Source organism: Thunnus albacares, chromosome 16 (assembly GCF_914725855.1).
Source record: "Thunnus albacares chromosome 16, fThuAlb1.1, whole genome shotgun sequence".
Classification (NCBI taxonomy): Eukaryota; Metazoa; Chordata; class Actinopteri; order Scombriformes; family Scombridae; genus Thunnus; species Thunnus albacares.
Genome location: NC_058121.1, coordinates 22,589,418 through 22,616,785, shown reverse-complemented (window position 1 = coordinate 22,616,785; position 27,368 = coordinate 22,589,418). Strand labels below are relative to the sequence as shown.

The window sequence follows — 27,368 nt, the reverse complement described above, 5'->3', positions numbered from 1 at the left end:
TCCTTCCTAAAGAGAGGATGGAAGGAGGAAGGGTGTGATGGAAGTGTATGAGAAGGAGAAGTAAGTGTGACAGCAGGTTTGCAATAATAAGTTATTTGAAGGATTTATGAGAATCAAGAGAAATAATTCCCTGTTTATTATGTATTAAGTGTATTAAGTAACTTTCAACTAATAGTAAGTCTATTATGTTTCTAGTACATAGTATTCTGGGAAGACTACACACCAAAACAAGACACAGATGTGCATATAGGAGCTAAGCCAATGTTTTCATACAGTTAATGTTAAAAATGTATAGCTTGTAGTCTGCTTTATCTCCAAAATCAAAATCAGCACCTGTCCATTTATCATGTTTTCAAAGCTTCTCCAACTGGACAGCATTTCCCAAAAGTGACAGCAAAGATGGGAAAGCGGGTCATAAGTTTAAACCAGACTCAAAGCTATGTCACTGAAGAATTCACTGATCCATGCTGGGGTAATCACAACATTAATCTGAACCACAGTTAGTCAATAAATGAGAATGTGATTGACCCCTAAAACCCAAAAACAAAAAAAATCCACAAATCACAATAAAGTCCACCTAAATGAAGCAGCAGGCCTGACTACAGCACAGCGTCTCCAGAGGTCTATAAACCTGCTGTGCTTACGGTAACAGAGGGGATGGCACAGCTCAGGTCAGACCTGCCAGAGAATTGCTGACAGCTGATACAGACCAGACCCGACTGCACTCTGGAACTTGTAAGAGCGCAACCAGTATTTCTACATACAATCTGTCAGTGGGATTATACTCCAACATCAATAACCAAATACTACTACTACTACTAGACTCTTGTAAATAATGACTGGGATTTGGTAAGATTAAACAAAAAGTATAAAGAAACATTAATCCAATATTGTGAAAATGTGTATTTCTTATCCTGTGTCCTGACAATACATAGAAACCATATGATAGTTATGAAGCAGCACATTTCTCATGTCTGTCTACATTTTCATGACTAGTCAAGAAGACTTCTTTGGGGCCACTGAGCTGCTATCAGAGCTTTTAGACTCTTACCTTGTATCCCAGTTACAACATAGTAATTGAAGAGATGTTTTCAGAGCTCAGAGACAGAAATACAGTATAAAATCCTTGAAAACTCACTTTTTTACTAGCTTTTAGTTCAGATTTCAAATCTGACATTGGAATTAGCATTTAAATCTGACACATTAGATCTAAAACAAGTGAATTAATTGATTAATTGTTCAACAGAAATTCAATCTGCAACAATATTTAATTGTTTAATCCATCTAACATGCAAAATCCCCAACCATTCTCTGGTTGCAACTGAGGATTTGCTTCTTTTCTCTTATCTTATATCAAGTCAAGTCAATTTTATTTATATAGCGCCAACACCCAACAGAAGTTATCTCAGTGAGCAGGTCTAGGCCGTACTCTTTAATTTACAGAGACCCAGGATTCCCCCATGTGCAAGCACTTGGCGACATCAGCAAGGAAAAACTCCCCTGATTATATCTCCTTATAAGTTAATATAAGTGTAAACTGAATAACCTTGGAGTTTGGACTGTTCCTTAAACAAAACAAGATATCTGAAGGCATCATTTTGGAATGTGGGAAACTGTGATTTACATATTTTAGCCAACTAAATGCACTGCTAACATTACTACATAGTGTATACTTCTATGTATTAGTTTATAGTAAGGAATTGGACCACTCTTGGTGACATGGTGGGCAGCCATTGATTCATATTCATATGAGTCTATTTTAAATGTATGCTGTCATCTGTTTTCTTTTTTATTTTCTTGGGTAAGTCTTGGGGGGAAAATGAAAAGGTGAAGTTCTAGCATATTGTATGTTGTCAGCTGTGGACAAGTTGTTCAGAAACACATACCTACTGTGCACATGCCAGAAAGAAACACGAAGACCAACAGTTAAATGAAATCATCACAAAAAAAAAAGTCTGACATCATCAAGCTTCAACCCTTCATCTCAAATATACCAAAAGACACAGCTGAAAGAACAGAAACCGTGTGATCACACACAAAAAAAAAGGAGAGGCACCCAAGGACAGATACATACAATCATGCATTCATTCACACACACACACACACCTACAGTCGAACACTTTACTCTTGGGTTGGCCTTGACTGCTGAGGATATCCTGCACTGGCAGTTACAGACCATCAAGAGTAAAGTCTAGAGAGAGAAAGTAGTCTCAATATGTGAACGCACTGAAAAGCCAGACATCTGAGTTTTCCACCGGCACTTAAATGCAACATGTGATTGTGGATTGGAGGCTGTGAAAAGAGTCTGAAAACTCCAAACACAAATGTAACTTAATCCACACATTCAACAATCTAAATATGTGCAAAAACACTTTATTTTTAGACATATATATATATATATGCACAGGATGATTTATGAAGTTGAAGTTTGGAAATATATATGTATGATGCTTACAGTTATTCCAGTTGGGTCGTATTTGTAAAATTGTTTTACATTTGTTCAAATTGGTTGGTATACGTTTGTGGGGTGGAAAATGCATTTGCGAACACCATGAATTACTCACAAATCATCATATACATTTGTAAATCTTTTTATTGGAGGATCATAAAACACACATTTGTCCCCCAGTACTGAGACTAATTTCTCTCCATAAAAGTCCTACAGGGTGACGTAAGACTTGGAAATCCTTGCCAAGAGTAGCGTGTAGGGCTGCGACTAACGATCATATTTTCATAGTTAAGTCTATAAAATGTCAGAAAAGGGTAAAAAATGTTGATCACTGTTTCCCAAAGCCCAAGATGACGTCCTCAAATGTCCTCAAACCAAAGATATTCAGTTTACTGTCACAGAGGACTAAAAAAAAAAAAAACAGAAAATATTCACATTCAAGAAGCTGGAGTCAAAGAATTTGGACTTTTTTTTCTTAAAAAAAGACTTCAAATGATTAATCGATTATTAAAATAGTTGGTGATAAATTAAACAGTTTCACAGCTAATTGATTAATTGACTAATCATTGCAGCTCTAGTTGTGTTCATTCATTTGTGTGTGTATAGGCTCTCATGTCTTCAGAGAGGGGGGGGTATCTGGCTTCAAGCCCTGTGTTCTACAAGGCTTTTGTGTCTAAATAAGACTGGAAACAAATGACTAAGTCCACTGGAAACACACAAAGCCCTTATTATATGGAGTAAGATTGGTCTAATTTACTTAAAATTGGCAATGTGCAATTATGCTACATATTCCACTGAGTAAGACACATTAAACACTAATATAATAAGTGATAATTTGTGATGTCTTTACATAAAACAGCCAGTTTCGCTACTCTAAAATCCCACTGTGTTCCAACCATCTTATGTCTGGTAGGTCTGTACATAATAAAAACTCTAGCACACAGGAAATTACACATTTTATGTTTCCAGTAAAAGTAGTTTGTTTGGAATAAATATAACTAGCAGAGAAATCACCATGAAAGATAAGTACCACCTACAAAAAAACACACTAATGGACACACTGTTTGACTCCAAAGTGATCTCTGGGAAACGAAGTGCAAAAATTACACAGCGGCTCTTACTGCCAAACATTGCCATGTCTGGAAAAAATGTAATAAAATCCATGTTGATAACATACATCGGCTCTGTCTGCCACGACTTCAACCCAAAAACTGGTATCTACAGTAGTACAGCTTCCTATGCTTCTGACTAGCTTCTTCACCAGTGAATCAAAACTGTAGTTAATTCAAATTTGTTCCAGTTGTGAAAAAAAAAAAACACAACACTATAGTTGACAAATTCATCCAAAACTGACCGAAAATCAGAAACCGAAGTCATTTAAGCTGAAAATTGTAAAAATATGTTTTCTCTACAGTGTAATTTTAAGCTTTCACTCACAATTAGCACAATTGGGCGTCCTCATTACCGTCTCACATGACTTAAATTACATTACTTAAGTAGATCTAAATACATTTTTGTCAGATATTTAGTTAATTTATATCATTTTTGGCAGGAATTCAGTTATCATGAATCAAATAACTGAAATATTTAGGTTATATTAACACGCATTTTGTGCACATTTGAGTAGTTTATGCAATGTGAAGTATTTTTAATCAAAGTTTTCTTACTTTAAATCTACTAAGTAATATTTCGTGTCACTTTGTTAAAAAGAAACCGAATTCATTTAAGCTGAAAATTGTAAAATCTGTTTTCTCTACAGTGTAATTTCAAGCTTTCACTCACAATTATCAAAGCATGTGTTAGAATCTAAAGCTGTGATTGGATGTGACTTACAGAAATGCCCCTTGAGTGTCCTCATTACCGTCTCACATGACTTCAATTACATTACTTAAGTAGATCTAAATACATTTTTGCCAGATATTTAGTTAATCTATATCATTTTTGGCAGGAATTCGGTTATTATGAATCAAATAACCTAAATATTTATATAAAGTGTAAAGTATTTTAATCAAAGTTTTCTTACTGTAAATCTACTAAGTAATATTTCGTGTCACTATATCGCCATGGTAATTTTCCAATGCAGTTGTTCATCCTTTGTACTTATGATTCACCCGGTGAGAGTTTCATGCCCATTCAAGCCATTCAAGAGTGAATGGGACCTTACTTGCGGAACGAGCGCTCCTCTCACTTCAAAACTCTGTAGCATTTTCTTTCTCTGTAGTTGCTCTTGCAGCTTGTCTAGGCATGCTTTAAAAAACACATTTTAGCACATTAATTAAAACACAAAGTGAGTCTTGCACTCATTTTCCACAGTAAAATAGCTGGTACATGTTATATGTTTTACCTGCATGAGCTAAAGCATCATAGATTCAGTATGTACATGTAAAGCAGGACTTACTGTACTGGTAGAATTTGCTTTGTTATTCATTTATACCCTGAAAGTATGATTGTAAGACTTGTTTTGCCATGCCATGAGAAAAATGTACTGCACATTTCCAACCAATGAAGCAAACAGGCAGCTGACGAAGGCAACAAACTGTATCTGGACTTGAACTGACAGTATCTGAACTATGTCCAGAATAAAGGCCAGGAAAAAAAAAAAAAAAAAAAAAACCCTTACAGTTGAAAATGTTAGGAAAAATGTTTAAATAATGAATGGGGAGGAAGAGAATGTGAAAAAATATGGAAACTGCAATAAAAAAGAAAGCATGAATGCTACAAGAAATAGAAAAGAGTGCCTTAATTGTCAGAAAAGTGGTGCTCAGTTGTGCTTGGAGTTCAAGCCTGTGTTAAAAGCAGCTCCCAACATCCTGCCTCTACCCAGCGTAATCATGCAGTACGGACCACAGAGACCATATAGTGGGGATTGAGGGGTTGCCAACACCCCAGCGAGTGCCATTAGTAAATATACTGGAACACAGAAGCCAGGCACGCAGCTTTGCCAGAACCCTCAGCTCCCACAGCCGCTAGCCTGAGATTGGCCAGGGTCACATGCAGCCACTCAGAGCTCTGCTCGGCTCATAGAGCTGCTGCGTCCACCAGGAATCCAAAACAAAATGAGCATTAGTGAAACACTGTACTAAAAACAGAGAGCTTTGAAGTACTGTTCCCCTCATGGGTTCCTATTCAACCTACTCCACACACACACACACGCACGCATACACACACCCCTCCTCCCGCGCTTCAAAAGACGCTGCCAAAGAAAATGCAAGCCAAATGTTGCCGTTCACTTATGTTGACATGTAAGGGTGTGCGTTTGTGTGTGTACACGCATGCCTGAGTGTGTATGCGTTCATGTACCATATGTGATTGTTTGCATGCAGGTGTGTCTGTACAGCTTTATCAAACTGGCATGCGGTGGAGCGAACATGCTTTTTGTCAATTTTAATCCGCATGGAAGACAGGAAACTCTCTGGCTGAAAAAGAAAAATATCTAACTTCTCAATAGTAGGCTAAAAAAGCAAATGGTAAAACAAAAACAGACACGAAACTTAATCTTAACAAAATTAAACACGCTGTTAAATCTCTACTTAAACAATGAAGTAAATTGAACGAAAACAGCAGCACTTTTACTGAGGATGCAGAGAAAGAGACCAAAAAAAAAAAAAAAAAGAGAGAGAAAGAGGGATAGAGAGGCAGAAAGGGAAGGAAGAAAGACAAAGAAGAGGTTTGAAGAGGTAAGATATGTAAAAGGAGAAAGATAGAAATGGGGTGAGGAATAGAGAACAAAGAGTGAAAAAGAGAGACATAAGGTGATATTGTCTTGATCTTATCAAAAGGGTGGATGAGGAGGACGTATAAGGCAGAGAGTGATAGAGAGAACACTGGGAAAAAGGAGGGAGGAGAAAGAGTGAGGCAGAGAGAGAGAGAGATGAAGAGACAAAGAGGGAGGGAGGCTTGGCAGCAGCTCTACAGTCAGCCTTTTGGTGCAATTTATGGATTGACTCATGCTACACAAAGGTCTTGGTCAAGTGAAACAAAAGAAATAGATTAGACTGACCCTCTGGCACAGCCCTCCTCCTCTTTTTTCTCTATCTATCCATCCACCTCTGTATTGTGACCCAAACAACAGGCCCTCCAGGGTCAGTGGCTTGGGCCCGGGCCAAGATTGCTCTCTTCCCCCCCCCCCCCCCCCCCCCCCCCCCCCACCCCCCCCCCCCCCACCCCCCCACCCCCCCCACCCTTTCCTTCATCCCTCCTTGGGAGCACCTTCCCACCCTCGCAAGCCCTCTCTGGTTTGTGTCAGTCTAATGAACGTTCTCTTAACCGTTCTTACGGCGAGAAGGCAGATGGAACTCTGGGACGATTTACAGCACACACACACAGACAGAAAATAAAGGGAGGGAATAGGGCAGTGGAGTTGCAAAAGGGAGTACGAAATGCACTCTCGAAATGTTCTTCTGGCCGGCGAGCCCAAAATATGCCTTACATTTGCACATTTTTCCAATTTATCTCTTATTGAATTAAGGCTTCAGACTCCTGGACGCCTTTCAGGAGAATATAACAGAAGAAGAGAGAGAGAGAGAGACAGCGAGCGAGAGATACGCGTGTCAGAGGAAGACGGATTTCTCTTGAAATTGCTTCATTGTGAGGATGATAGGTTGCGCGCATATTCTACTCTGAAGATCCAATTGCTCAGAGACCCCATTAAATCTTCACGCTTCATGATTACATACCTGACTACCTAACAAAGTGATAAACTCCATTCAATAGGAAATGTTTTACTTATATTGTACAAAAGTTACATTTTGTTTCTATGAGGTAATTATCACGCAAGGTTAAAATGTATTTATATAATTAAGATCCGGCCTAAGTGTAGCAGCTGATGCATAGAGCCCTAGACGGAGGGCTTCGCTAAGTGATGCGTTCTTGTTCCTGGAGAAGTATTATATCAAGCACAAGGTCTCCTTATTAAGTGTCATGAATTTCAACAGCTTTCCTGTGGAAGTATCGCCATGGAACAACCATCGAGACAGTTCATGGCCAACCACTTGTTGAATGTACCAATGTTCCGGCGGTGATGAAAGAAGCCAGAGGAGGAAAATGGGTTTGTGCTCTGTAGGGGTTTGGATAAGCCAGTTCTCCATCTGTGATCATTAAAGTCCGGTTTTCATCCGTGCTGCCTCTCAGCTCTGTCGCAGGGGCACATTCTCAGGTATTACGGGTCTCTACGGTGTCCTCGAGTAGCCAAATTGAACCGAGGAACTCAGAGTAAAGGGTTTTAGTCAAATAATGCAGACATTGTGCAAGGAGACTGAGTAATCACACCAGTTTCATAGAGAAGGTCAGCAGGGAACTGACATTTTTAGGATAGAGAGACTTTCACAGAGTAAATGTCAAAATATCATTTCTGCAGTTTTCCAAAACACTATGTCATAGTGCCTCCAGGCCCAATGAGCTGAAAAGTGCACACATTCATGTCTATTTGACCTCTCAAATTCCTAATGGTCTCTTGGCGACAGTGTTTTAATCCAACAAACATGTCTTCCCTCTAGTATTTACCAATATGGGTGGTAACACATGATACAGATGAGTCACACACTCAAGTTTTTTCCTTTAACTGCTTGGGTTTCATATTTTGGTGACTTGCCATGAGGTTAACTGCACAGTCAGGTGCGTGTCAGTAATGATTAGGCAGTGTGGTGTAATTGGGTGTAAAATATTAGGGGAATTTAAACTTGTCTTTTCCATCAGCTTAGAGAAGGTCAACGGTGCACGGTGTGAGGAGCAGCTGCGTGCTTTGCCATTTTTTGTGGTTTTGCCAAGCAATGCACACTTCAGCACATTTTTTTTTTTGCAAGTTATAATCCTTTTTATGGATGATGTTGACTAATTTGACATATGAAAAAGTGTGGGTTTTTTCCAGTTGTCACTCAACAGTAGTGTCAGTCTGGTCCATGACGGTGGGAGTTCTGGAGAAAGGACATCCTATATACTGTACTTGTTACGGAGTGACTGATCAGTGGTTTGACTGTCCCTTTGCATCACCATCAACTCTGGTTCCTAATATCATCGGACCATTCACACAGTGGGTAGCAGATATCCCAGTACAAGAGAAAAACAGAGATATATTATGTCTTCCTTGGGCTAATTAAGTCTAGTGTGATTTCTTATACATTTTTTGTGGCAGAACAAGTTAACAGAGCACCGTAGTGTGGAGCATAATGCATTTTAAAAGGGAAATAAATGTGAAATGTTTTGAGTGACTAATAATAATACCAGCCCCTAGCAGATTTAATGATATGCTTGCGTAATGCCATACAACTGCCAACTGCTCCACATGTGTGGTGCATGCTTCTGGACACAGTATTATTTAAAAAAAAAAAAATCAGTTAACTATTAATAGCTGTTAATGCAAGAATACAACACCGGAATTCAGATTCCTTTTTCCTCAGACTGGAGGATGAAGGAGCCCAGGAAAAGGCATTATTGCCCACAAGATATATTGATACGAAAGCCTTATATTTTGTTCCTTGACAGACATTAAACATGCCCTCTAAAGCATGAACCATCTCCTATAGTGCTTTCTCATGCAGAAGCAGATTAACAGATGCTTAGGCAAGGTCTGGCCCGCATGGTCATACCAAGATTAAAGAATTGGCAAAGAAGCCTCATTTAGTTGAACTGTTCTTACTCAACAACTTAAAAGGACCCATGTGTAAGATTTGGTGGCATCTAGATGTGACACTCACCTACAACAATGAGATCTGTGCGCAGCCATGACTGGATGTAATCCTTGAACGCAGGTGTGACGACAGGCGAAACAAGCAGCCCCCACCAGCCAATCAGATGTAAGTTGAGTCAGACGCCTTCTCAAGCAGCCCAAGACACAAATAGAATTAATAAAAAATAAAAACTTCCCGATTTTTGTATTTTTCTTTTTTCCACTTTTCTATCCAACACTCCACAAATAGAAAATCTGAAAAACAATCTGACAAATGAAAAATAAAGTTTTAGAAAACTGAATTCAATTTTCCAATTTTCTATTTTTCATTTTTTATATGGAAAATTGAACTGATAAGCATTACAAGGATCTTCTCTGTACCTATTTTTGGGTCCGCTGGCAGGATTGATTCATCAATACGATCACAGTCTGACAGACAGGACATAAATCCAACTGTACATGCCATCTTCAACTTAAAAAGTATCAAAGCAACCAGTAAAACATGTCATCACTTGATTGATGCCAGTGTTCAACGAAGCAGTAGTGAATTCTGTCACATCTTTTTCTTACTCTGTTTCCTCTTTTTCTGCCTCTCCTTATATCATTTGAACTGGCTCTACTTCGTTCTATGTGATGTAAAACTGTATAAAATCCAACAGGAAATTACTTCCATCATCAATAAAATGAAAAGAGACAACAGAATAAAAGAATAAAAGCTCACTTCATCCTTTTTTTAGAGTAAACCAGGGCTAAGTAAAGGCGTGTGTCCATATAGTGTTTTTCTCTGGCAGAAAAGTGCTGGGATTAAGCACTTGTTCACTGCACGTGGGTTTTGTTTCTATAAAATCCACTCTTCTTCTCTTTCTCAGCCTTTCTTTCTTTCCTGTTCTTGTCCCTCCGGTATTTATATTTTTATTGGCAACATTCCCCTATAATTGGATAAGTGACAATATGTAAAAGGAAGCAGATTGACATTAGCTAGGTAGCTAACTTAACTCTATGTTAACAGAGGGTTGGCGGGGCCCTGTTCATTCCTATGAAAGTTGCACAGTATTGCATTCATTCAAAAAAGCCACTTCCTGAAAACATACTGCGCACGCTCTATGGGCCCAATGTGCCTATGGAGCATGCTCACTAGAGACTTCCGCCAGTCGGGACAGCTAACGTCCGGTTTAGCCCTCCAGCTAACTTGACTGGGGATGAAACGGTTCAATTTTGCGGCTTTTCTTTTGATCAAATTCTGATAGTGATACAAGTCGTTTCGCAGGGGTTGTGATGCTCAAAAAAATGTATCTGCTGATTTACAGACATCTCTTTCACAATGTAAGTATAGGGAAAAGTTTTTTTGGGCTCAATAGCATCACATGACTTTGTAATTATACGGTTCGGCCACTATGTCAAATTGGCTTCAAAGCCTGGCTTTGTTCCTGGGGGCTTGAATCTCTTCCATTTTCTTGGTAACCCGGGTGAGGAGTCCGTCCCCATCTAATATATGATTGGTTGAGGAGCAACAATGACGACACCAGCTCCTTTCTGAAAAGTTTAGAGATTTTCAACTAGAAGTGCTATAAAAAAAACCAAGTGAAAAAAGATGCCGGCACTCAGAAAAAAAACCCTACATGGACACAAGCCCTAAAGTGAGTGAGACAACGTGTGCTGGAAATCAGAGGCTAAGTGTTGAGAGTCGCGGGACTCAGAGGCGAATTACATATTCCATATGTCCGGCATTACTCAACATTGGCTCGCACCAGTTCCTATGGGGGTGAGCCCTTTCAACCATTCAACACTAATGGGCTAACAGAAAGCAAGCATCTTTATTATATCATCTTTGTAGTGTGAGAAACAGGAAGGTGGCGGTCAACAAGACCACAAGAGAGACATAGAAAAGGGTGAAGAGATGGAAAAACAGTGCTGGCAGAGGTGGGGATGATTCAACAGTGATGAAAAGCAGACAATCAAGATCTCTGTTCCTTTGTCTGCTAATTATGCATGACACACTCACAACTGGAATTTGTCCATGATATTGTTGTTTATGGTGACACATTGGGGTTTTTTTTTTCTCTCCATTCAAGGTGAAGGTGACATTTCCATTTCTATTGCCCGGAAGAGCCAAAGTCTGCCAATCCATTAACTATCCACCCCTGACTGCCAATGCCAAACATGAATGGCAATGATATTACTTGAAGATGAGATGGAAGGAGTTGACAGAGGGAGCGATAAACAGAACGCCCCTTGTAAAGTAGATGGAGGTGGCTTATCTGAGTAATTGAATAGCTTTACCTCTGCCTTACAATGGTACGTGACATGACATGACTTACAAGTTTGGACACAGTGACGTCCTTTAGACGTACGTGTCTGTAGAACAGAATAGAATCATTACTGGTTTACAGCGTTTATACTTATAGATGATACCTTGTTTCATGTCATCAGTTCATGTAGCCATGTTTAGGTTTTAACAGACTATTCTTTCACTCACAGTTTAGCAGTTTTGACTTTAACATTAATGATACTTTACACAAAACATAAAGCAACTTTTTAATTTGATTTTAATTGTACTACAGTGTTAAATACTACTGTAAATGTGGTTATTGAATGAATCATTGTGATTCCAAATAAACTTCTGCATCATTAATAAGAACAGAAAAATGCAGTGACCAGTAGGGCTGCAATGAGTGACTTCACTGAATTTATCGTTTAATCCATGAAATATTGAAAAATAGTGAAAAAATGAAATTCACAATTTCTCAGAGTAACGTCTTCAATTTGCTTGTTTTGTCTGACTAAGAGTCAAACGTGTTAAGAAATGAAATTTACTGTGATATATGACAAGCAAAGACAGCAAATCATGACATTTGAGATGCTGGATCCAGAGAACTTTTGGCATTTTTACTTCAAAGATGACTGATATGATTACTCAATAAACAAAATAGTTGCCAACTAATTTTCTGTCCATCAGCTAATCAATTAATTGACTAATCGTTGCAGCTCTAGTGACCAGCCAAAGTTTCGGTCCTTAGACCCTCATCATGTAAAGTTACGTTGAATTTTAACAGATGAAAGTTACCTGAGGATCAAATGTTAATAAATTAAACGACCACCATAGTGGCATCTAGCTGCGAGGTTGCAGATTGCAATCAAATGAATACAACTACCCTTCCCCCTCCAAGCATGTAGGAGAACCTAGGGTGGCCGCGAAACTCGTGAAAGATGCAAAAGGCCCTCTCTAGAGCCAGTGTTTGGTTTGTCCATTCTGGGCTACTGTAGAAACATGGCATTGCAACTTGGCGGGCTCCGTGGAAGAAGACCCGCTCCCTATGTAGGTATAAAGGGCTCATTCTAAGGTAACAAACACACAACGATAGTTTCAGGCGATTATCCACTCATTAAAACATTCTTATGAATATTCCATTTCTGCCAAGTCCGTTCCACTAGATGCCACTAAATTCTACACTCTGCACCTTTAAGTGTAAGTCAATAACAATGTGCAGGATTCTTTGGTTTCTTTAAATCTAAAGAAGAAAAATGATGCCTTTGGCAACATATTTGGAGTACTGTATGGATAGAGCAATACTTTTAAAGATGAGACAAGATTCTTAGCTCCTTCTAACATTCCTACCAATGATATATGATAAAACAGTATAGTTCTTTCCAATCCTTGGTTCAATGTGCATACTGGATGCACAGTGCACTCGCTACACACTAGTCATAGAGAGCTTGACTGCAGTTTGCTCCCTACACCTTGGTTCACTAAATGAGCACCCCAAGGGTAGCAGTAAGGGTGCGATATTCACTACACTCTGTACCTCGTGATGGCAACATCAGCCCTCTATGTTGCCTCAACAAGCTTTCCATTTATTAAAACCTTAAGCTCCGTTTACAGGCCTCAGTGAGGGAGCATTAGGTTGGTCCAGGGGTAACTGAGCCCCTGAACTGGGAGGCGTATGAGCCAAATATGATTCGACAAGGCCCAGAGCTCCAGGGTCAGGCCGCGGCAAGGAACATGTGTCCCTGGGAGGGAAGGCCTTGTTGCTCCCTCAGCCAGTCAACATTCCCCAGTTTGTGCAACAAATCCTAATGAGGCTGCTCTCTGTGGGGGGAACGAGGGCCCTGTCTTTGGGGATTTGTCTGAAGAGCTAAACAACCAAGGAAAGATGCAGTGAAGCAACCCACTCGGTAAAACTCTCACTCTCTCTCTCACACACACACACACATACAAGACTGATGAAGTGAAGGGAGACAAACAGTGTTCTCCAGGCAGAGGCAAGGGCTTAAAAATGTGTTCACTCGAAGAATCAAGGCATGAAATATTAACCAGCAAGTCCAGGCTGATATGCAAGTAATGGCTCATGACAAAATATCTATTTGGTTAAGCTACTGGGAGTAGGTTAGGTAAGCACAAGTGGACTCAAACACCCCAAAGTCAGGTCGTTCACACTGTCGGGCTGCGGTCTGAGCAGCTTCAAATCTGGTATTAAGATTTACATTTAGTTCAAATAACTATTGAACTTTATTGCTGTGAAAACAAATAGGCTAAGCATTGCAGTGTAGAAAAAACAGTACAAGTTTGGGGGTTATTCAAATAAATAATCAGATAAGGTTGTGGAATCCATCTATTACAAAAAAAAAAGATGGACATAAACGTCAAAACCCAATATGCAAAAATTTCCATCTGCAGTTAATATCCCTACAAACTCAATACAGACTAATAGCACTTACTGAGAAGAGACGGTAGGACGGAAAAGGTCGATGTTCAAAGACATTCCCTTGTTTCTGATCTGTCTTTGGAGTCAGTCCATCTGAAGCACATTAATTCATTTTTCCCTCTCTGTGCCTCTTCCTTTTCCTCAGGAAAACTGCAAAGGTAATGCTTTGTAGCAAAGCTCAATTTAAAAGTCAGATTGCCATATATTACAATGATACACTCTGACAACTCTATTGACCGCAGTCCGCTTTTTTTTTTCCTTCTGCAGGGGTGAGGATAAAATAGTGGCACTAATACGCAACACCTGTTCCTTTTCGGCATCCGTCAGTATATCAAATATACAAACAGTGACAGCTGTGGTGCAAGCAGCGATATGGCAAAGCTCTGGGCCCGGGTGATGCAAAAGACAGAGACAGGGGTTCTTTCAACGAGCACTTCTTCCCACACAGGGCCCTCTCCAGGTCAAATCGCTGAAAGCAGAGTGCAGTGGCCAGAGCCTATAATATTTCACATATGCTTTTTTTGAGGAGCACCAGGCGCTATCGATTTCTCTCATCTAAAGTCAAGGAACCAAAAGGAAAAGGGCCTATCGAGTAGCCTGCTTTCAATTATGAGGTCCATAAAGACACTGTGATAGGAGCTGATGTGATGGATGGTCTGCGAGATGCCATGATAGGATCCATGCCTGTGTCTGCTCAGGCTTAAAGTTGGCTTGGCGGGCTCATCCACATGCCAGAGACACACCCAAAGCTTAAGTCCAGTTACAATCAAAGGAAGGGTGTAATCAAGAAACAATTACAAGGATCAGGCTGGAGCATTGAAGCATTTGCCTCTGTACAAAGGTGGCATAAAAATATCATGTCTGGTTATTTAAAGGGATAAATGAGGACTGGAAAAAAACAGGAAGAACAGTTCATCTGATCAGAGGATTTATTATTCTACAAGAAGAGATCAAAATGGACGGTATGGCAGCTGAAGCCTGCGTGCTGAACAACCTCTAAATTACACAGCATGCATGCGTGAGTGAGTATGTGATGGAAGAAGTTGTCAGGAGTCAAAACAATTTTGGGAAGTCATCCTGTGACTCAGATATTTAATCTATTCTTAATTCACAGACAAAGTGAGACTCTATTTCGCCATACTTTTTCTATTAGTCATTTAGTCAGCATTTCCTCTCCACTTTCTGTGTTTAAAGACCAATGTAACATTCTTTTTTTTGCTGTCATGTTTTTTGGCTTCTCCATATAAACATGTGGCTGTTTATTCTTCACTTCATTATCCCGGGAGATTGAATTCAAAACAGGACAAGCTGAACTGAATTGCAATACCATAAAAAAATAAAGTTATTATATCTTTATTCTAATTAAACTTAATGTCAGTGCAGTGGTCATTACACTAAATGTGTTATGATAACTTCAATCAATGAGAGGTCACATTTTTATCTAAAGTCAACTGAATTTGTGAGTTTCCTGAACATCTTAAATTACAGTGTGAGTTTAGGATGAAGTTTCTTGGTACTACAGTAAGTCACAGTGCATTCTTCATTTAATCCTACATGGGGTTGAGAATGAAAGTGTTCCAGATGCAACTGAAAGCTCCAGAACAGCTACTAAATGGATTTTTATGGTGAGATTGTTAAATAAACTACATGCATGCTATCTGGGATGTTGCAACGGGCTGGTTGCATTTCTGTCAGTTACTATAATAAATTGATCAAATCCTCTTGTCGGCTAGTATGACCTCTCTAGCCTTTGATTAATGACTGTTTAAAGGACCAGTGTGTAGAATTTAGTGGCATCTAGCGGTGAGGGTGCAGTTTGCAACCGACTGGATACCCCTCCCCTGAATCTCCCCTACCAAGTGTGTAAGAGAACCTATGGTGGCATGTAGAGCCAGTGTTTGGTTTGTCCATTCTGGGCTACTTTGGAAACATGGCAGTACAACATGGTGGGCTCCATGGAAGAGGAACCTCTCCCTACGTAGATATAAAGGGCTCATTCTAAGGTGACAAAAACACAACAATTCTTATTTTCATGGGATTATACACTAATTAAAACATACTTATGAATATTCTGCGAAGTCCATTCCACTAGATGCCACTAAATTCTACACAGATACAGTATAAATTTAGATTTATCGTGCATCCCAAGCCTGTACGCAATCTTAAGAAATTCAAAACATAACATAGTGTGATAGTCTCAATATGTTTCTGTTGCTTAAAATACTGACTCAGACACTGGATCCTCTAACAGACTAGGAGTTAGACTGGTCTCCCAGGACAAGACTACAACTTTGAAATCTGAGTCGCGGGTTAGATTTCATCCCCGCTGAAAGCATAATATTTATCTCAGACTAATCTAAATCCATGTCCCCCCTGACAGGCCTGATAGTGAAAAGGCTTCAGAGCTGGGTGAGCACATCTCCTACTAAAAAAATGTTCAGTAGCTCTGGCCAGCCACCCTGTCAGCACCAGAAGACACAAATTCATACAGTGTAGCAGTTTGAAGTCTCTACAAAGAGGGACGGAGATTAAGCGCACTGGTGCCACGGGGTCCGCGAGATCCACCAGCGTCTCCATCCGTCAGCTCCACATCAAAGAATCCAGTGCAACAGTTTGAATTATAGGCAGCAAGTGTGCAGCCATGCCTCCAGTGGCACCCAGCTCCCGGTCCGATTAACCCCTGTGCCACCCCGAGGAGGAAAAGGGAAAGACACGGCTCGTAGTAGGATAGATAAATTACTATACCAACAACTGCAGAGATCAGCAACAGGACAAAAGGTCACTCAGGTCATTTGATGGCTCAATCCTTCAACTATAATTCCAGTTTCAGGCCTTTTGCAGTGCAAGTTACAGAAGGTTTAAACTCTGCCAATCATTTGTCTTTTCTATTATTTTCCATTAAATAGAACCAAATACAATTACTTTACCTCCTGTCTCCCCTGTCTCTATCTTCCTTTCCACTATATGAATATATGCAATAGTAATGGCCCATTTAAATAGACTCACAACCTTTTCATTTATTCATTTAGGTGGAAATAGGTCAAACTTTTCAGACAGTATACAATTTTTCCAACTCCGACTAATAAAAAAAACAACTTCTCAGACTCTTAGTACCTTTTGTCCATCACCTCATTTTCCTTTACTGTCACTGCTCAGGGAATATTTCCCCTCAGCTTCATGCCAGCGGTCACAATCGGGAAAGATTACAGCATATCATCAAGCAGATGCACATTCGGACCAGGCTGTTATAGTGCAGATGGCACATGGGATTCATTTAATACTGGTGTCGTCAGCAGAAGGTAATGGCGGTAAATAGAGCAAAAGAAAACAAAGAAGCTACAGATGACACAGATGTTTATGCGGAAAATAACAGTTTTGTTATTCGTTCCAGGCGAAACCCAAAGATCTCAAGTAAGTCATCTCTATGAATGTCCGCTTTATCCAAAGGGGATGCTTTAAGTAGACAGTAGCAGATTTTTGCCAACACGTTAAGGCTACAAGAGCAAATGGGGGTATCAGTAAAAGATAAAAACCAAAAAACGACTCGGTGTAGAGTTTGCTGAATGGTGGCACAAAGATAGCATTAAAGACTGATTTAGAAACAGAGAGGCTTACAAAAAGGACAACGCTATGGAAAAAAACTTGCCCAGATGAAGATACGCCAAAAATGAGATGGCAAGCAGCTGTTAAGTCCAGCTGTCCTGGCCAGTTGTTCATAAGGGCCGGGAAGTCAGGATGGAGGGATTCAGAGAAATTCGGAAAGGGAGGTGGGGGGAATGGGGGGGGGGGTATTGATATAATAGAGAGGCAGAAATGGTGAGGGTTAGGAAAGTGAAGAGTTGAGAGAAATGAATTAAAAGTGAATGGATTTTTTCCACTGGGGCTCAATCAAAGCAACAGATTTTAGACGCTTATTTGTACAAAACTTGACTTTCTTCTAGATTGAAGTTTCTCTTTAAAGTGCAGAAAGTGAACAGAAGTGGACTACTGTAGCTCGAGTTCCAATTATCTGTATAAAATAGTCACAAATCAAAACAATATTATAAAAATGGCAGCAATAGCAGCATGTTAAACAAACCATCAATGTACAGTAACAGTCAAAAGTGTGGACACAATTTCTCATTCAAGTGAATGGGAAGATGTGTCCAAACCTGTAACACCTGCAATCAATGGGAAATTTCAGTCACACTACTGTATGTATGTCTGTGTAAATTAATTCAACACACAATGGGCTGCTACGCATCTCATGTGGTAACAAGCTTCTTTAGCTCACATGCGACTATCTCTGAGAGAAAAGTTTCATCATTTGGGGATTAAATAAAATGCATCATAGATATTCACTTGCTTGTTTGCCTTGACTTGTGTTCATGAGTGAAATTAAGAGTCAGCAATGAACTTCCCACTTTTGTTTACCTGCTGATTTTTTTTTTCCTCAACATCAAACACAAAATCACAACAGGACGCCCCACAGGAAAGCCTCTGCACAGCCTGGGATACTGGGCTGATGTTGGGGGATGGCAAACATAAGACTGCCCCCTAGTGGCTTTTTCTGAGTCGCACATACAGCAACAGGAGGATTGAGAAGTATCACAGAGGAAAGCACAGTTTCAGGCTTGGTGCTTCAAATGCATGTTGTGATGTTTTGTCACTAGAAATTTCTGAAAACCAGCAGTAAATTACAGATTAAATGCTTTCTTCAATTTTAGCATGTGGCCAAACCTAGACTGTGCGTAGACTCACAAATATTTGAAAAAGTGTTTTTTGCCAACATATACACTCATTATGGAACATTAACTGTGAGGAATCCTTGCTGGTCATAGGGGTATGATGTGCGTGTGTGCGTGTGTGTGTGTGTGTGTGTCTGTGTGATACATATTAAATTGGAGCGTGAGTTTGATGGATATCGAACCATGTACCAGACACTTACTGTAAATTCTCGGAGATTAACTCTCTGTATTAGCTCCCTGGTATTTGACAGCAATGCGATGATGTCATCGGCCGGCCTCCAAGAAACTGTGATAAGAGAAAAGCATTTTAAAAAATTACAAAAAAAAAAAAAAAAAACAACACTGAGCAAAATTTCCCAGCAGGCTCCATATTTCTCCCACAAGACTGTGACTCAACAGAAAGTGGCATTCAGCACATTTGATTTTTTATCTTGGGCTCATGTTAAACAAGGAAGCAAAATGTTTGCAGAGCTGACATGACAAACAATTTCTAAACAAAACATAATTGCTGAGCCTACAGTATATTGATTAGTCCGATTTCTGTCTTTGAATCAAGTCTAAAGAATCATTGATCTGAAGGAACAAGCACATGGGGTCACTTGTAATGATCAGATGTGTCCAGACATGTGCTGGATGTTGTCATGTTAGCATCTTTATCTTCACTCTCATACTGAGCCACATGTCTCCAGACAAATGACTCAATTTAATTTTAAAATCCTGTTTAATAAGATACTGCTATCTGGCAAATATACTGTAATTCCAGCCAGGAGAGAGATTTACTTAAATGTAAGTTAACTAAAAAGCTGCTGATAGTCTAATTGACAAACTATTTTAAAAAAAAAAACAACTCTGAAGCTCCACTTAGCATAAAGACAGTTACCAACAGTGTTATAGTTTTAGCGCTAACGCTGTGTTGTCGAAGCTAGACGTTTTCTCCCAGTTCAACCCACTGACCCAGTGCTCTTTGCTTTGCATTTTCCAAACAGTTATGTGGCTCGAGAGCTGCTGGTCACGTTCATATGAAGCTATAAGAGGAGGATTAGTGCGCTAATGCTCGTGAGAGAAACACTTCCACAACAAACTAATGACACAGAGCTTAGTAGCCTGTCCATACTGTACGCAGGAAGACATGTTAAGAGAAGCTACAAGTAACCTTTTGGGGCACCTTCAGGTTTTAAAAAGTGTTTTTCCATTAAAAAGGCTAAAATCTGAAGCTAACTTGTTTATTTATTACTGTTAAGCTTTAGCAGGGTGGGAATTTGTTTGATGGTGCCGAGGACGGAAGCGAGAAATTTTCACCTGATGGTCAATGAACTGCTGGCGAAAAATCAATAAAAGGCTCTAGCAAGAAATGTTGAATGGGGAAAAAAAAAACTGATTTCTGTAGAGCGGGGTGATTTACAGGAGGTGTTTGACAAAAGAGGGACATCTTTATGCTGCTGGGAAGACTATAAGAAAGCAGCATATGGGATACAGTTAGTTTTGGGTTGCAGACGGTGCTGATTGACACTGAAATTGGACTTCACTTCCCTGTAAATACACACTCCCACAGGCAGGTATTCAAATAAATGAGTTGAGCAACATCTCTTCATTGGACCAAGTTCTATTTTCAGTCAGCTGGTACATTTTCTGGAACAATACAGCCAAACACAGTAGGAGAGCAGAGCCCAGAAATGTTTTGCATGATAATAGATTTGACATTTCCGAGTGGAAAGTGGAATGCAACTGCTTTTCCATAAGATGCTTTTTTTTTTCCAAAACATGTTTTATCAAACTTGTACTGTTCTACATGTAAGTAGAGCTTGGCGATATGGACAAAATCAAATATCGCAATATTTTTGACCACATACTTTGATATTAATATTGCAAAGATATTGTAGAGATGACTGCTGGTGCTTTCACAAAATATTTACACAATGAGACTTTTGATAAATAATCATTAGTAATGTGGACATAATGACTCAGTAGGTAAAGGCAAATAATAGTACGGCTAGAACAGTCTGGTAAGTTCAGGAAATGACATCACTTCAGTGTAATGCAGCCTTTAAAACCAGGAAAAGGTAACATTTATGTCTATCATGACATTATGATATCCAAAAACTAAGACGATATCTAGTCTCGTATCACAATATCGATATATTGCCCGGCCCTAAAACCTGGGAACCAGACGAATCTGAGAGCTCATGTTTTATTTGCTCAGGCAGTTGCCAGGCTAGCACAGCCCTACATGTAATGTAAAATGTTAAACTTTTATTCTTTTATTAGTTAAAGATCCCCTCCAGACATGTTTAAGATGTATAGGCTATAAAACACTCTACTTTGAATAATAATTTGTGTCTAATATGCTTTTTCCAGTTCATTTCAATCATCAAAATCCTTAAAATGGCATCTACTCTTTCTCCCTCCTTTAAAAAATCCAGCATCTATGAATATGTAAATATATTTCATTCATTTCAAAAGTTGAACTGATGGACACGAGATGTCTCCTACTTCACTGTAAAGTTTCACACATGTGTAATTTGGACCACGATTAGCTCCAGACTAGTTGTGATGTCACAAATCACGCTCAGAGGCCCACACCCTTTACAATCAATGAGCACAGAGAAACTTTCCACTTTGAGCAGATGAATGTGAAACTCTGCTCATACATCAGTCTGCACAGTGAAGCTCAAACATCCAACTGTAAGAACAAGAAGAAAAACACATTTTTGAGTGGAAGGGGGCTAAAACTAACCTCCCACAGACAAATATATCAACTTTAAAAGGGTGACAGTTTTAATATACTTTCAGGCTGGAGCTGTTATTGTGCCCATTAACAGCCAAAGATGACGTTATCATTATAGCTTCGGCCTTATGTTAAATCACAGCTGACCCATTCTGCCAAGCTTAGCCATGAACCTTTAATAACAAAGCTTCATACGATAAACTGAAACACCTTGCTATCAGATGAGCTATAAGTGCTCCAAACTCTGGATATTAGCTTCATTTTTTTACTACCAAAACAACCCAGAGCTGGTGTTTGCTCTCACCAAGCTAAGCTACGTCCATGTTAGCTGGCTGACGCTGCTAGCCAGCTAAACCTCGCTGACCAAAACAGCTGGCTAAACAGCAGCTCTGTGGCTTCTTCTACAGCCGGGCAGCATACTCACGACAGCACCCACCGGGTAGGAAGAGCAAATCACACGCTGAGCTCTAACAGGCGATGATGAGAAGAAGAAGAAGAAGAAGAAGGAGAAGAAGAAGAAGAAGAAGTAGTAGTCCTGGTCCTCTGCTTTAGTTTGTTGCCGGATGCTGATGAGTCCACTATCCAGGCATCAAACCGTAGGCTCTTTCCAAATGAGCCAGGCCTGCGCACAATCGATCACCGGCGATCATGCCGGTTAGATTTGCGTCCGACTTGATCCCATGGTATGGTTGTTGATCGCGACTTGCTCTGACGTCATGCACACGTGAGCAACGATATCATCACGAGATCATCAAGGCGGCCGCACTTGCTCTCTCTCTCTCTCTCTCTTTCTCTCTCTCTCTCTCTCCACTTCCACCAAACTGCAAGCATCAGGGCATGATGGGAAAAGCCTGGCTGTCACCTGATCAAACAGCTGATTGGCTCAGGTGTTGGGTCCAACAACATGACGTTTTATCTTCATTTAATTGTTTAATTGTAAATATTTGGATTTCAGTAGTCTGATTCTGTGCTAAGAATTCAGATGTGTGGTTGATGACAACTTTCATCAGCCAAAGAGGCAGAAAATATTCAGTAACCAAATGTTACAGATAGCAATAATATGAATTTAATTCTTGTTACAAGTCCTCTAAATTAACACGACCACATAGGTCGTTTTTACCTGAACGACCCAATGGAGCGTTTTCAGCTTATAGGCTACCGTTATGGTCCAAAACTGTTACAAATCACTGTTACAAAATAAAGGTGTTTTATGTTGTGACAACGCTGTTGTTAAGGTCGGGTAAGGTTTAGGCACAAAAACCACTTAGTTAGGATTAGGGAAAGATCATGGTTTGCATTAAAATGTTCACTTGAAATATGGTTAAGACTTCCTTAAAGTTAGGCAACCTTCATCGTCATGGCAACAGTAAACAGCATTTAACTGTTTTTTTTTTTTTTTAAATGTCACGACATGCGGTTGGAAACAGGAGACGAACAGCAGTCTCCTCCAGCTAAGTCCACTTTTTGCCGCCATAATTACTCCGGCCACTAGATGGCGTCTGTCACCTAAACGTAGCTATAGGTCGTTTTTGGAGACGGAATTTATGACCTATACTGTTGTTTTTCTTGGGAACACAGGCTCAAAAAGCATTATGAACTGAAATAACAAAAAGCTTTTGGTAATGTGAGAGAGATTTAAATAGAGGTTATCATTTGATGTGGTATATTATCTGATTACATTGTTTCAAAACCTGACAATGCTATGTGTTTATAACAAGTGTGACATGAAGATTCTTCTTCTCTCTACAGATGTGAAGCTCGAACAGCCTAAATATTTCACATATAGGCTAAAGGATATGTCTATTTCTGCTTTTCCTCTCTTCTCGCATTTTGAGTAGTGTTTTACTTTATTTATTTATTTGTTTGCGCATTACAAAATATTATTTTTTATACAATATTTTAAAAATCGATATGTACACAGAGACATTCACATATAGGTAACAAATAAACTTTTACCTGCATATACTCAGCTATTCATTCATTTAAAGTAAATAAACAGTTGTGCAGGAGAGGCAGGAAGTTAGGAGCCAGGAGATAGAAGCTTTAAATTTCCTGCCTCTCCTGCACAACTGTTTATTTCAAAAACTCAAGTCAAGATAAATTACATAGAAAAAAAACAATAATTTCATTTTATTTGGTGAATGAGTGTGAATTAGTTTGAGTCTTAAGAACCAAGACAAAACCTTATTAGTGATTTGTGGCCTTGTTGGTAGTCTTGGCTGAGGTGGTGGTTCCAGGTTTTGTCTTGGGGGCTTTTTAACAGCTGCAGTGCTGGTTTATGGTCGGCGTGTTGACCAGCAGGTCATGGTCCACCTGCTATCAGTTGAATGTCTATGTAAAATAATTTAACAATATTGGAGATTCATAATAAATGCTGCTTTGATGATCACAAGGTCATTTTAATAGGTTATACCCCGTCATACAGTGATATCTGATTATCTGATAACATTTTATTAAATCGGGATCAGCTCTAACAGGATGTAACTATTTCTGTGACTTCCTGTATATTCTCTGAAGGCTGCTGGAAACTGTCCGACTCGACTGCGGCTTTTTGGCAGCCGTGCACTGAGTTCTTGTTTGCGCTCGAAAGCCATTGGGAGGTTTCTGGAATCGTGTAGGGAACTTCGAAGGACACTAGGAGGGAACAATGTGCCCTAGAATCCTATGTCCCAGTTGTCTAGGCTCAAAGGTTCAAAAGTTTTATTTATCACATACCGTCCATTATGGTCACATACAGGGTTGTACAGTGATGTGTGGTTTTGCAGTGAAATAACATTCTGGTAGCTAGATTGTGAAATATTATATTGGAAGAAAAAAGAAGAATTAGAAGGAAAGGGGGACTTAGGAGGAGGAATATAAGAAGGGAAGAGTTAAAGACATATTAAATGTATAAAAGAAAGCATTAAAATAAATAAACACTTTATGTATTGTACAGTTAGCAGCAGGTGAGCAGGTAAATGTGCAAAAGGCCGCATTTCCTTATAGTTTTGACAGCCTGAGGATAAATACTCCTCCTCAGACTCTCTGTCCGAGCTTTAAGGCGGCTGAAGCATCTGCCAGACTTCAGCAGTGTAAACAGGCCGTTACTGGGGTGAAAGGAGTCTTTGGCAATCTTCTGAGCCCCAGTCAGCACCTGTATGTAGTCTAGTAGTGGTAAAGCTTTTTAAAATTATAATGGGGGCATATTTTTGTCGTAACTGTATAACTGTCCTTCTTTCACCCTTTAGCCTATGTACAGGGACTCATATAAAAGAATAAAAAATTGGACAAGGGAGTAGCTAAATATGTGGCTATCCACTTTATACAACATGTATATATCAATTATGACACATTCATGAAGGCTATTTAAAAGAAAAATAACTGAAATGTCAATATTCCATCTTGACATTTATAATAGTGAATGAAAAACAGTTTAAACGGCAGATTTTTTACATTTAATGTTGTAGGCTAGGTGCCAAAAGACTGACAGATATAGTTTCTATAACCACAGTTATGGCAGTAAAATATTTACGGATGAGTACTTTCAGAAATTACAAGCCATTAAAACGGTTGTAGTTTCCCTCCGCTGCTCAAAAGTGCATTACATGACAGTACATTGAGGTAATTCCATAAATACCTGTACTTTTTACTGACTGTACGATTCATTGGCTTAAACATGATTAGATTTGCTCCAACGATTGATGGCGTGTTCAGTGTCATGGAGCATCAGATCATCATCTTAGACAGTGAAAGTTTAACTGAAGGGATGAAAGCACCTGCAATAGGAATGAATAATTCTTTGTTCATTGAAAGAATGTTGGAAAAAATGTTATGATGCTGCATCAAACACACACATATTATCTTTTTTTTAACTAAACAGTGTAGTTAACATCTTTCCTGCCCTTTATCTACACCAATTTGCATGGATTCAACACTTAAAATCCATAGAAATTGACTTAAATGTCCCTCTTGTCACAGTAGAAAGACCAAACAACACACAATAACAAGTACAAACTAACTCATTTATTCCTTTAGGATTATTTTTGGACAGTAGTTGTCACATGGGGGCAGTATGACTACCAAGACTATAAACTGCAAAGATTCTGTATAACAGCATTCACGCCTCAAGCACAAAATCTGTGGTTTTCCATTTTAACTGAAAGCTATAGTGTATGTCATATAGCTGACTGCAATTATGGCATCATAAGCACTTTATATGAGATCTGTGAGTCTATATGCATTATTCATGACTGCTGGGTCATAGACAACTCCTTTAACAGCATTAATATTCATCATATTCTGTTGTGCAACACAAATGTTTCGAAGCGTGTCCGTCTACTCAACACCTCCACAGAGGCAGATTAGGTCTAACTGTCTTGTTCAAAGGCACTTTGACTGTTGTTAAGGGAGAGCAGAGCACTTGTCATTCACTTTGCTCTGCTCAGATTTTCCCCGCATGACCTCTGGATCAAATGATGCATGAGACGATTATGATTCATAGGATTTTACCTCACACTAAATGTGTTCTCCTGCCTATGAACTGCGTCTCCAGTTAGAACTTGTAACAGTGAGTCGAAGAATAAAGGAGTATAGATTGGTAACAAAATGTGCAAACATAGCGTCACTGAATTTGCTTTTTAGTATATAGAGAATGATATTAGGAGTATAATTGCAACAACTCTGCAGAGGCAAAGCAGGTGCAAGCTGAAATTAAGCAGGAACAGCACAGCAAAAAATATTAATGGTTAACTTAAATGGGCTGTGTTTTTCAGTCGAAATGTCTAATTGATGCGCATGCTAAGTTAGCCACCTGGATCCATTTCCCCTCCAGAATTAAGCCTCTTTTAATTTCTCCTTATTGCTGACCTTCCTCCTCTTGAACCAGCTGAGTAAACAGCTCGCCCCTCCGCACATCTGAAACATTGAGAACTCAAAATATGCAAATAAACCTTTATGTTTTCAAGATTTGTAACTTAATCTTAGCCTTGTCGTGAGAATAAAGTTAGATGGGTCAGCTTTTAGAGATGACTCAACATATGATAGCTCACAAGGAACAGATTAATAATATCCAGCAGGACCAGATTAACTGTCTAAGGGGCCCCTGGAGCGAAACAGAGTTATGGTTCCCCATAACACTCCCATTTCTACCACTCACTGTGCATTATTTATGAATTAGTCATTAGTTTGTGGTAATTTGATGAAGCACACATTTATTCAAGTATTTGTTCCATGTAAGTACAAAACAAATCAAAAATAATTACAGCTTTAAAACTAGATTTGCAAGTTGTGTGTATAGCAGTTACTTCCTGACTTTGTTGGTAATTTGATTAATTACAAAATAGTTTTCTAATATTCCCCACTAAAGCACAATTAAAAAACTGAAATGTTTCTTAATTAAACCTTTGAACTCTGCAATAGAAATGGAAATAGAAATGGCTCCTGCATTTGTCAAAATGTAGTTTCAATACATTTAATATGTCAGCTGATATTATACTGGCTTAATAAAACTGTGTTTAATCATATTATCATAAAACAGCCAACACACAACAAATCTATTCCAGTGTAGAAATACTGGCTGGGCAAAATGGGCCCCCTGAGTTGGTTAATCCAGCCATGATTTATATCGTTGTGATTGCTGGGAATAATTTCTCCCGTCTCTGAGAGTCTGTATGTCTCCTTGAAGTCCCCCTTCACTCAAAAACGTATTTCACTTATTGTTCAGTTGGATGTTTAGCCTTCACTGTGCAGACTGATAGATGTGTCTGACACTAGAAGTCTGTTTTTCACAATTGTCTGCTGAAAGTGGAAAGTTTGTCCGCACTAACCTGAAATCTGAGTTTAAAGGCGTATACTGTACATACAAGTATGATATTGTGACATCACAACTAGTTCTGAGCCAATCGTGGTCCGGTACGCAACTTACGTATGTTGGCTGTGACGTGGAAACTTGAAGTCTCCGGTGCACGTACACTGAAAATGGACTTTACACTGAAGTTCACTACTGTCCAGCAGTTAAACTTATAATATTTGCATATTTATGGATTTTGGATTTTTTGATGAGATTTGTCAAATTTTAAGGATGTTAACAAGGTAACTGAACTTTACTTGTGGAAAAATCATG

The 27,368-nt window shown here is 39.2% G+C and overlaps 1 protein-coding gene across 3 annotated transcripts in view; it reads right to left on the bottom strand.

Annotated features, from left to right (window-relative positions):
* The window catches only part of disp1 (dispatched homolog 1 (Drosophila)), a 92,593-nt gene extending 70,562 nt beyond the window's left edge, over positions 1-22,031 (bottom strand). The window contains exons 1-2 of one of the 3 annotated variants that reach the window (XM_044376782.1): positions 21,693-22,031; positions 18,744-18,829 (exon numbers count right to left, since the gene is read on the bottom strand). The gene's annotated coding sequence lies outside the window, so the exon portion shown is untranslated. The other 2 variants (XM_044376781.1, XM_044376783.1) reach the window with 2 other exon arrangements.
* Between the last annotated feature and the right edge of the window lie 5,337 nt (positions 22,032-27,368).